The following is a 10,932-nucleotide window of genomic DNA, read 5'->3' as shown; positions in this document are numbered from 1 at the left end:
CCACTTTCGGCTATTTTTCCAGGACAATAAAGTGGAGACAGGTGGCGTGCACACAATCGGCAAAAATCGTGTTCTTTGATAGCGCGGACATATAAAAAAGAAATGATGCTCATCCTCTGTATAATGTTTACAAAATAAGCAGTGTCTGCTTTCAGGATTAGCGCTGAATCTGTGCAGGTTGTTTATTGTGAGGTCGCCTGTTCTAAGTTGTGTCAAGGCAACTCAAAAGCAATAAATATAAATTGTACTTAAATATAATTCTTTCCCAAAGATGGTGAATGAGCAGTACATTACATATCGGTCCTTGTCCTGCTGTGAAGTGATTTCTTGGCCAAATGATTGTGCGGCACTTCTGCTTTTGCTCCTGATCAGATCAAACTTTGGGGAGGGGACAGATGTCAGAAATGCAGCATCTCTCTCTCTCTCTCTCTCTCTCTCTCTTTCCATGTTGAAAATACTGGTCACCTTTGAAAAAATGTGCACACAGGACACCATTTAAACAGCCCCCGGCTGATGACGTTAATTGTTTAGTCGCGGACCGAGCCCCCTCTTGAGACTATGGAGACCCTTATCTCTCCAACAACAGACCTCCTTGAATCCACCCAAACCAAAGATCTCATTACAAGCACTGAAGTGAATGGGGGTCGAAACTGAGCTGACCACGGCAGCAAGGCAGGAAAGGCCACAGAATCTGTGACTTTCCGCCCAATATGTGGAGTGATGGCCTAGAGGTAATGCGTCCGCCTAGGAAGCGAGAGAATCTGAGCGCGCTGGTTCGAATCACGGCTCAGCCGCCGATATTTTCTCCCCCTCCACTTGACCTTGAATAAACAAGAAAAAAATAAAACAAACAACAACAACAAAAATGGTGACAGCAGATAGGTGAGATCAACTCTTCACCACCCCATAAAACTGAAAAAAAATTCAATAAACAAGAAAAAATGAAACAAACAACAACAAAAATGCTGACGGATAAGGAGGGTGTGTTTTTGGAGCCCGGAACGGAATGGAAGGGGACGCGGTGTACGTACTCATAAAAAACAGCCGACATTTCTGATTTATGGACAACCTGCACGCAGAGGAACAGGGCGTTGTGGTATTGGCAGAGCTTATTTGTATGGTGCCTGTTACAGAGGGCGGCAGTTTGCGTGTTCATCTTGCATCAAGATCTGCATGTAGCGCCTGTCCTGTGCATGACTGCCCCTCCTTTCGTGTTCCGGATTGGGACGTAAAATAGCCTACCCGCTGACGTGTGCCACACTTATTTCTTTTGTCCTGTGTGTCCCTCTGCCTCGCTTTCTGTGTGGATCCGCTTATAGTGTGATCTGCTTATCGTTATCTCCTGTTGATCATGTTGAGTGTGTGTGTGTGTGTGTGTGTGTGTGTGTGTGTTGGTACTTTTTATTTATCAGTTTTTTACATCTGTATGTCGCTCGACTGATTCCAATGAATTGCCTGTATTGGAGCCGCCGATGCACTGTTTCATTTGGATATCGTTGGAAAACTTCGGGTCACGTTGACCTCGATCATTGGTTCCACGTCACTGTGGTCGTACAAGGTATCTGCTTTATATATATATATATATATATAATAAATCCTCCTCCTCCCCCCAGCCCCGGTCTTTCGCTCTCCTCTTCCTATTTCAGCAAACCGTCCCTGGCTGTCCAAGCTGTCTTGCTGTGAATTAGGCCTTTGTACAAATCTCACTCTGTCGTTACACTTTCGGATATTTGTTGTTGTTGTTGTTGTTGTTTGTCCCGATCTTGCTTGTACCCTCATATCTAAGAGTAGGCGTTTACATGTATCGCGTTCTTATCATTTATCATTATCGTTATCATTATCACTATCATCATCATCATCATCATCATCATTATTATTATTATTATTATTATCATCATCATCATCATCATCATTATCACTATTGTTATCATTATTATTATTATTATCATAATAATAATAATTTTATTATTAATATTAATATTATTATTATTAGCAGTAGTAGTAGTAGTAGTAGTAGTATCCGGACATTATTATTATTGTTGTTGTTCTTATTATTATTGTTACCATTATCATGATTATTATTATTATTATATTATTATTACTGACAATCATTATTAGTAGCAGTAGTAGTAGTAGTTGTTGTATCTGGAGCATCATTATCATCATCATTATGATGACGATGATGATGATAATGATGATTGTTATTATCATTATCACTGATTTATTCCGTAAGACATACAAGGGAGTCACCCTCTTAACTGACTGTGACCCATAGGAATCGGATCGGGCGCTACAGAGAGTGTTGGTAATTGTCATCAAAAAACTCCACCGTACGTACGTGGCTCGGCAATGACTGCCAGATCTCAGCATTACAAATCGCCCAAGTATAGGGACTTGAGTTCAATACGCCTGAGCTGGCGGATAATCCCCCTCCCCCTCTACCCCCCTGGCCATCCAAACCCCCTCCAAGCCTTTAATCCCAAACGTACCGTTCGGCGTGGACCAAAGCGTGCTACTAACGCTCGCAGAATCCAGCCATGCTCTACAACGATCTCTCTCCTGATTGGGTAAAGCAACCGTTTGACGTCGACGCCAACCAATGGCGGTACAGAACTACAGGTTTTTGGTTAGCGGCTGCTTGTTTTGTTGCTGAAAGCCGTTGAGATCGGGGTCTGTTCTTAATCAAACGGCGAAACAAACTAATTAGTACGCACGTGACTGACCACCATTAAACACAGCGTTTGGTCAGTCAGCGGAACAAATTAGTGATTGCAAAACCTCACAGCGAGAAGGGAAAGTCAGCTGGAGTGTTTTACAGCGAGAGTGGCCAAAAAGGATCGACTGAGAGTGAACTCAACGTACACAACAGACAACCTGCACTCAGTACTCGTGGTTTGTTTGTTTGTTTTTCGGGGGGCCGGGAGACCTGTACAATGCGTAGAAGATTCCGACGAAGGGGAGTCCGAACTCCGTAGTCTGTGACCCAAGAACCCAAACTGTTGTTTTGTTTGCCCCTGGATGCGCCCAGTGTTTATTTTGTAAGGTAAGTCAAACTTCGGTTTAAATCGAAACCGAAGAGTTAGAAATTGTAGAAACTGGTTGGACAAAAACTAAGAGTTCATAATCTGTCGTAGCGCTTGCCGTCTCTTCTGGCAGTATTGAGAGTTCATAATCGCTTTATTTTCCATGTTGTTGCTGTTGTTGTCGTTGTTGTTGTCGTTGTTGTTGTCGTTGTTGTTGTTGTTACCAGTTCACTGTGAGAGTTAATCACTTTATTCTCATTAATTGTTGTTGTTGCTGTTGTCGTTGTTACTACTATTGTTGAGCGCTAATCGCTTATACATTTGCATTTCTCTTGTTGTTGCTGTTGCTGTCTTAGTTGTTGTTGTTGTGACTACGCTTGTTAAGAGTCAATCGCTTTGTTCTTCTTGTTATTATGTTGTTGTTGCTGTTGTGGTAACGCATGATAGTTTGTTTTTTTAAAAAAATTTTCATTAAAGAAAAATTTAATTATTTTTTTGCACCTCTTGTTCTAATTTTTTTAAACGCAGAAAGTTTAGCAGCTTAAGAGACGGGTTCTTTACACAGTGAAGAGAGAGAGAGAGAGAGAGAGAGAGAGAGAGAGAGAGAGAGAGAGAGAGAGAGACAGACAGACAGACAGACAGAATTGAATTGAATAAATTTTATTTTCTAAGGGTAATACAATAAGCAAAATAATGCTTTTTTTTCATCCAGCTCTCGAAGGGGAAACAGTAACATAAACAAAGGGGGAATCATTATATCTGTACAGCATACATATTATAGTCATGGATACATGAATGGTAATTTGACATTCACAACACTAAATAGAGGAGAATAAGAAGAGAGAAGAGATATAAAAGGACGGAGAGAGAGAGAGAGAGAGAGAGAGAGGGAGAGAGAGTACAAAAGGTGAAAATTAACATAGGTCAAGATAATGATTAATCAATATAAAAATGTCATTTAAAGAGAGAGAGAGAGAGACGGAGAGAGAGAGACGGACAGAGAGAGACAGACAGACAGAGAGAGAGACAGACAGACAGACAGAGAGAGAGACGGAGAGGACGGGAAACAACAAATGACGAATGCCTCAAGTGGCCCATACGGAGAATTCCCAACAGTAACTCCTAGGAACAAAAGAAAAAAAGAAAGAAAAAAGAAGAAGAAAAAGAAAAAAAAAAAAGAGAAGAAAGAAAGAGAGAGAGAGAGAGAGAGAGAGAGAGAGAGAGAGAGAGAGAGAGAGAGAGAGAGATTCAAAGAATGCTGACGAACGTGTTTAGAAACATCTGTCTTCGGAAATTACAGACATTTGCTCACCGGAGAGAGAGAGAGAGGAGGGGGGCTGGGGGGGGGGGGGGGGGGGAGGGATGGGGGCTGACAACGACAAATGTTTCGGGTTGGGAGGAGAGAGAGAGAAAAAAAGAGTGAAAGACAGACGGGAAAGAAGTGATTCAGACGAGACATAACAAATTTCTTCATTTTCGAAGATAACAGATAAGCGCTCAGGATGTTTTTTCTTCACACAATCCTCGCTCTAAATACGGGTCTACACCCTACAATACTAAATGACAAAGGCATACGCGTGCTGCTAATTCACACACACACACACACACACACACACACACACACACACACACACACACACACACACGTGCACACACACACACACACACACGCACACACACATACACACACATATCAGAATATGCCTCCTCACTGTGGACTTTTTGCAATATGAGAGGGCAGATCAGGCTGTCAGAAAGGCAGCGCGAAACAGAGAAGGCTCAATCCTCCTCAGGATTCCATTACATCTCCAAGAATGTTACAGGTGTATAGAAAAAGTGTAAAGTGATCGACATAGACATAGGCTAAAAGATTTAGACTGCCAGTATTACCGTCACTGCATGAAGACAGTTACAGCAAGACTACAAGATTCAGACTGCCAGTATTACCGTCACTGTATGAAGACAGTTACAGCAAGCAACCCCAAGCCTTTCTCAAATGATTTATCTGTCTCCCAGTCAAGACCAGTTACAAGTTTAATTCATCGATTCCGTTTGAATGCCCTTCGATCTGTATTTTGCAAAAATATACAGTGTCTGTGCGGAAGAGAAGTCAATGTCTACCACACACTTGTCTTTTGACTGATCACGTTTTTGTTATCATTAGCAAGCGTTTTTACTGTTATGTAGATGTTTAACTCACTGTTGATATTCATGTTATAATTCACTGTTAGTCACTACAGTTCTTCGTAGCTCTTCGTTTTCCACAACTCACTATAGTCAGCCCACCACCTCTTCTCATGTACCCACGCCTCATCTCCTATGCGCACATACTTTTTTATTTTTTTATTTTTTTGTTTTGTACCCATGTAATATCACTAAACAGTGAAAAGACGTTAAACTAAACACACACACACACACACACACACACACACACACACACACACACACACATCAAAATATGACAACAATGTCATTGTGGAGATACAATTAATTACGTGGAGTGATGACCTTGAGGTAACGCGTCCGCTTAGGAAGCGAGAGAATCTGTGCGCGCTGGTTCGAATCACGGCTCAGCCGCCGATATTTTCTCCCCCTCCATTAGACCTTGAGTGGTGGTCTGGACGCTAGTCATTCGGATGAGACGATAAACCGAGGTCCCGTGTGCAGCATGCACTTAGCGCACGTAAACGAACCCACGTCAACAAAAGGGTTGTTCCTGGCAAAATTCTGTAGAAAAATCCAATTCGATAGGAAAAACAAATAAAACTGCACGCAGGGGGAAAAAAAAGAGAAAAAAAAGGGGGGTGGCGCTGTAGTGTAGCGACGCGCTCTCCCTGGGGAGAGCATTCCGAATTCCACACAGAGAAGTCTGTTATGACAAAAAAACTCTCTGAAGGAGGCATGACTGTGTTGGGCAGTCATGTTTGTGTAGCTCTCTGTGTTGGATTTCTTTTACACAATAAATCTGTTGTGATAAAAAGAAATACAAAATGCAAACAAAATTAACGAGTCTAAGACAACCAAAACCTTTCTCAGAGGGAGAAAGCCAACCAGCCAGCCAGCCAGCCAGCCAGCCAGCCAGACAGACAGACAGCCAGACAGACAGACAAAAAGGCAGGCAAAGAATGCATGGAATGACAACAATCGAAGGACAGTCACAGAGAACAAAATCGGTTCAACAGGTGTAGATACATACACACACAAGGAGTGGGGAGAGCGGTGGTGGTGGTGGGAGGCGGGGGGGTGGGGGTGGGGGCAGGGGGTGGGGGGCGTGGGTGTGGGGGGGTAAGGGAGAAAAGAGACAAAGGAAGTCCAGGCGGTGGAGATCCCCTGTCCAGGATACAAAACAAACACTGCTACACAATTGACTTCATTGAACTGCCGGATGATCCAGAGTTCTTCCAAAGATTTTCTACGAGCACTTTCTTCATAGTCTGAATACGTCTCGGCTTTGGGTCAGCTAATCTCCGTCGTTCCAGATTTTCCATGGTTTGTCTGCTGTCTTTCTGATTTTCCTGTCAGTTCAGAAATGTGGCGATTGTGGATCGATATATCAAAAACAAAAACAACAACAACAACAAAAACAACAAATAAAAAACAATAACTTTCGTTTGGGATAGCTGACTGAGTCTATCTTCTCGTAATTTTAAAACCAATTTCAAAGACAGTGTTACAGATCTTATCGCAAAGGACATGCAGAGATACAACAAAAGGGGAGTAACTATAAAACTAACACTTTTTTACGTACGAGGTACTCTCCCTTGGATAATAGCGTGTGAAGACATATATAATAATTTCGAAGAAACATCACAGACGGCCATTCTGTACACGTTATTTTGACCATGGTGTGTAACCAGACTGAAGACATTGACCATGGTGTGTAACCAGACTGAAGACATTGACCATGGTGTGTAACCAGACTGAAGACATTGACCATGGTGTGTAACCAGACTGAAGACATTGACCATGGTGTGTAATCAGACTGAAGACATTGACCATGGTGTGTAACCAGACTGAAGACATTGACCATGGTGTGTAATCAGACTGAAGACATTGACCATGGTGTGTAACCAGACTGAAGACATTGACCATGGTGTGTAACTAGACTGAAGACATTGACCATGGTGTGTAACTAGACTGAAGACATTGACAATGGTGTGTAACCAGACTGAAGACATTGACCATGGTGTGTAACCAGACTGAAGACATTGACCATGGTGTGTAATCAGACTGAAGACATTGACCATGGTGTGTAACCAGACTGAAGACAATCAATTACAGCGTTACTTTGACCATGGTGTGTATTCAGACTGAAGACATTGACCATGGTGTGTAACCAGACTGAAGACATTGACCATGGTGTGTAACCAGACTGAAGACATTGACCATGGTGTGTAACCAGACTGAAGACATTGACCATGGTGTGTATTCAGACTGAAGACATTGACCATGGTGTGTAACCAGACTGAAGACATTGACCATGGTGTGTAACCAGACTGAAGACATTGACCATGGTGTGTATTCAGACTGAAGACATTGACCATGGTGTGTAACCAGACTGAAGACATTGACCATGGTGTGTAACCAGACTGAAGACATTGACCATGGTGTGTATTCAGACTGAAGACATTGACCATGGTGTGTATTCAGACTGAAGACAATCCATTACAGCACAAAGAAATAATGGACAAGGGGAACAAACCAGTTTTGGCGGAACTGATGAATAGGTCTGGAAGGAACTGATGAATAGGTCTGGAAGGAACTGATGAATAGGTCTGGAAGGAACTGATGAATAGGTCTGGAAGGAACTGATGAATAGGTCTGGAAGGAACTGATGAATAGGTCTGGAAGGAAAGAGGTAGGGATAGGGGGGAGTGAGAGGGATGGATGTCAGGAAGTGATCAAACCAAACTAAAGATTAAAAAATAATAATAAAATAAAAAATCTGGCGAAGTCTTTGTTTTGAGAGAAAGAGAGAGAGAGAGAGAGAGAGAGAGAGAGAGAGAGAGAGAGAGAGAGAGAGCGGGGGGAGGAGGGTGGGGGGGGGGGGGGGGGGGGGGCGGGGGGGGGGGGGGATTTACAGAGAGAGAAATAGTGGTAGTGATACGTGGTAATGGTATTAACAATAGCGCGCGCGTGTTTGTGTGTGTCGCGTGTGCGCGCTCGAGTGTGTGTGCATGTGTGTACCCGCGCACACGCACGTTTATCGTGTGTTACAGCAATGAACAACGGTAGTTTTTATGTTAAAAAACAGAAGAAGAAGAAGGAGAAGAAGAAGAAGAAAGATTTGGCAATCGCAGAGAAGAAGAAGAAGAAGAAGAAACATGAGTGTGCCAGGAAGGAAAGATTTGAACCCTCTGCCAGGTGTAAACTCCCCCGGCGAGGTTTACAAACACGGTGCCTCACATGTTTTCTGGCTGTGTCTGGGACACATCCTGGTGTAAACGAAAAGAACAGAACAGAAACCAAATTATTGTTCTTCGTGACGGAAAGAAAGCATTGCGCTGACGATCGGACCACAAAATAACATACACAACACACACACACACACACACACACACACGCACGCACAAACACACACACACACACACACACACACACACACACACACACACACACACACACACACACACTCACACACACACACACACACGCGCGCGCGCGCATGCACACACACACACACACACACACACACACACACACACACACACACACACACACACACACACACACACACACACACACACACACACACACACACACACACACACACACAGAGGAAACCTTCGTTACGTTTGTTCACTCACTGAAGCCAAAACCTCTATTTTCCCTCTTGTTTCCTTGAATAACAATAACGAAAAATATAAAGTCTTGCTCTTTGTGTGCACATTGTGATCTTTGTTGTTTCAGAACATATAGTGAAATGTTTCCAGAAGCAAATGTATCCGGGATATTTGTACGCCGCAAATTATTATTATTATTATTTTTTTTTAAACAACACACACACACACACACACACACTCAGAGAGAGAGAGAGGGAGAGAGAGAGAGAGAACAAACAACAAACAATTCCATGTCCCAGAATCATTTCTCGGTTGAATAGTCCGTATCTATACGATACTGTTCCTTTATTTTTCTTAACTGACGTGTTTTTTTTCTTGAATAATCAATGTCAAACGACAGTGGGGAGAGAGAGAGAGAGAGAGAGAGAGAGAGAGAGAGAGAGGGTCAAGAGAAAGACAGAGAGAGAGAGGCAGACAGACAGACAGAGAAAGACAGACATAGAGATCGCGAAAGACAAAGAGAAAACAAAAGAATTTTTCTCCCTTTTTTTATTTTATTTTTTTTTAACAAAGTATGGGTAGGGAGCAAGAAGGCAGTGCTTTCTATGAGGAGATTGGAAAAGGAAGGACTTGTAATCTGAAACCAATCAGAAAATAAAACAAACAAACATCGGATCCGAACACCCCAACCCCTACCCACCTCAGAGATAGACCAAGAATCAACACCTTCCCAACACCTGCCCACCTCAGAGATAGACCAAGAATCAACACCTTCCCAACACCTGCCCACCACAGAGATAGACCAAGAATCAACACCTTCCCAACACCTGCCCACCACAGAGATAGACCAAGAATCAACACCTTCCCAACACCTGCCCACCACAGAGATAGACCAAGAATCAACACCTTCCCAACACCTGCCCACCACAGAGATAGACCAAGAATCAACACCTTCCCAACACCTGCCCACCACAGAGATAGACCAAGAATCAACACCTTCCCAACACCTGCCCACCACAGAGATAGACCAAGAATCAACACCTTCCCAACACCTGCCCATCACAGAGATAGACCAAGAATCAACAGCTTCCCAACACCTGCCCATCACAGAGATAGACCAAGAATCAACACCTTCCCAACACCTGCCCACCACAGAGATAGACCAAGAATCAACACCTTCCCATCACCTACCCACCACAGAGATAGACCAAGAATCAACACCTTCCCAACACCTGCCCATCACAGAGATAGACCAAGAATCAACAGCTTCCCATCACCTGCCCATCACAGAGATAGACCAAGAATCAACACCTTCCCAACACCTGCCCACCTCAGAGAGACCAAGAATCAATCGTCGTTGGATTGGGTCTGGTGTCCATTCTGAACATGGTGAACAGAACTAACTGCTGTTGTTTTTCATCATGATTTTCCTTCTCTATCAATACGTTTATTTTCCTTCTCCCTTCTTACAACTTTCAATTGATAAATAACCCGACCTTTTTTCTTTTTTGAGGGGGTGGGGGGAGGGGTGGGGGGAGGGGGTGTGGCTTTGGGGCGTGGGGTGGGGTGAAGGGGGTGAGTGGATAAGTGAACTTTCTGCTGAAGGTTTCAATGCTTTATGTAAATGCCAAATGACGCAGATTTACGCATTGAGCGCGAACGTGCTTATGTTCTCTGTCTCTTTCTGTCTCTGTCTCTGTCTGTATGTATGTATCTCCCTGTATTTGTCATGTGTGTTTCTACTTTCTACCTGTCTGTTTTTCTTTTTCCCTGTCTCTATCTTCACACTCTGTTCGTCTGTCTGTCTGTCTGTCTAGTCTATACATGCTCAAACTAATGACTCTATTTCGGTTCCACAAACAAGCACCTGAAAAATGTACTCCTTATCGAACGGAGGTTAGTGCGTGAGCGCTAAAGCATTTTCCATGTTAGATAGGACAGGGACCTCTGTCCATGCCTTCATGTCAACCAAAACAACAGAGGAATGATGCACAGAGAGAGACAGAGACAGAGAGAGACAGAGACAGAGAGAGACAGAGACAGAGAGAAGGAGACACGAGTGAGAGAGAGGGGGGGGGGGGATTCAGAGAAAGAGACAGATAGACAGAGAGGCAGACAGAGAGAGA

At 43.4% G+C, this 10,932-nt stretch overlaps 1 protein-coding gene across 1 annotated transcript in view; it reads left to right on the top strand.

Annotated features, from left to right (window-relative positions):
• The first annotated feature begins 2,665 nt into the window (after positions 1-2,665).
• LOC143299650 (uncharacterized) overlaps positions 2,666-10,932 on the top strand; it is an 18,585-nt gene continuing 10,318 nt past the window's right edge. Inside the window, exon 1 of the mRNA XM_076612960.1 lies at positions 2,666-3,043. The gene's annotated coding sequence lies outside the window, so the exon portion shown is untranslated. The remainder of the gene's footprint in view (positions 3,044-10,932) is intronic.

The sequence above is a fragment of the Babylonia areolata genome, chromosome 25 (genome assembly GCF_041734735.1).
Source record: "Babylonia areolata isolate BAREFJ2019XMU chromosome 25, ASM4173473v1, whole genome shotgun sequence".
NCBI classification, from domain to species: Eukaryota; Metazoa; Mollusca; class Gastropoda; order Neogastropoda; family Buccinidae; genus Babylonia; species Babylonia areolata.
The sequence above is the reverse complement of the archived record's forward strand: the minus strand, read 5'-3'. Positions and strand labels throughout refer to the sequence as shown.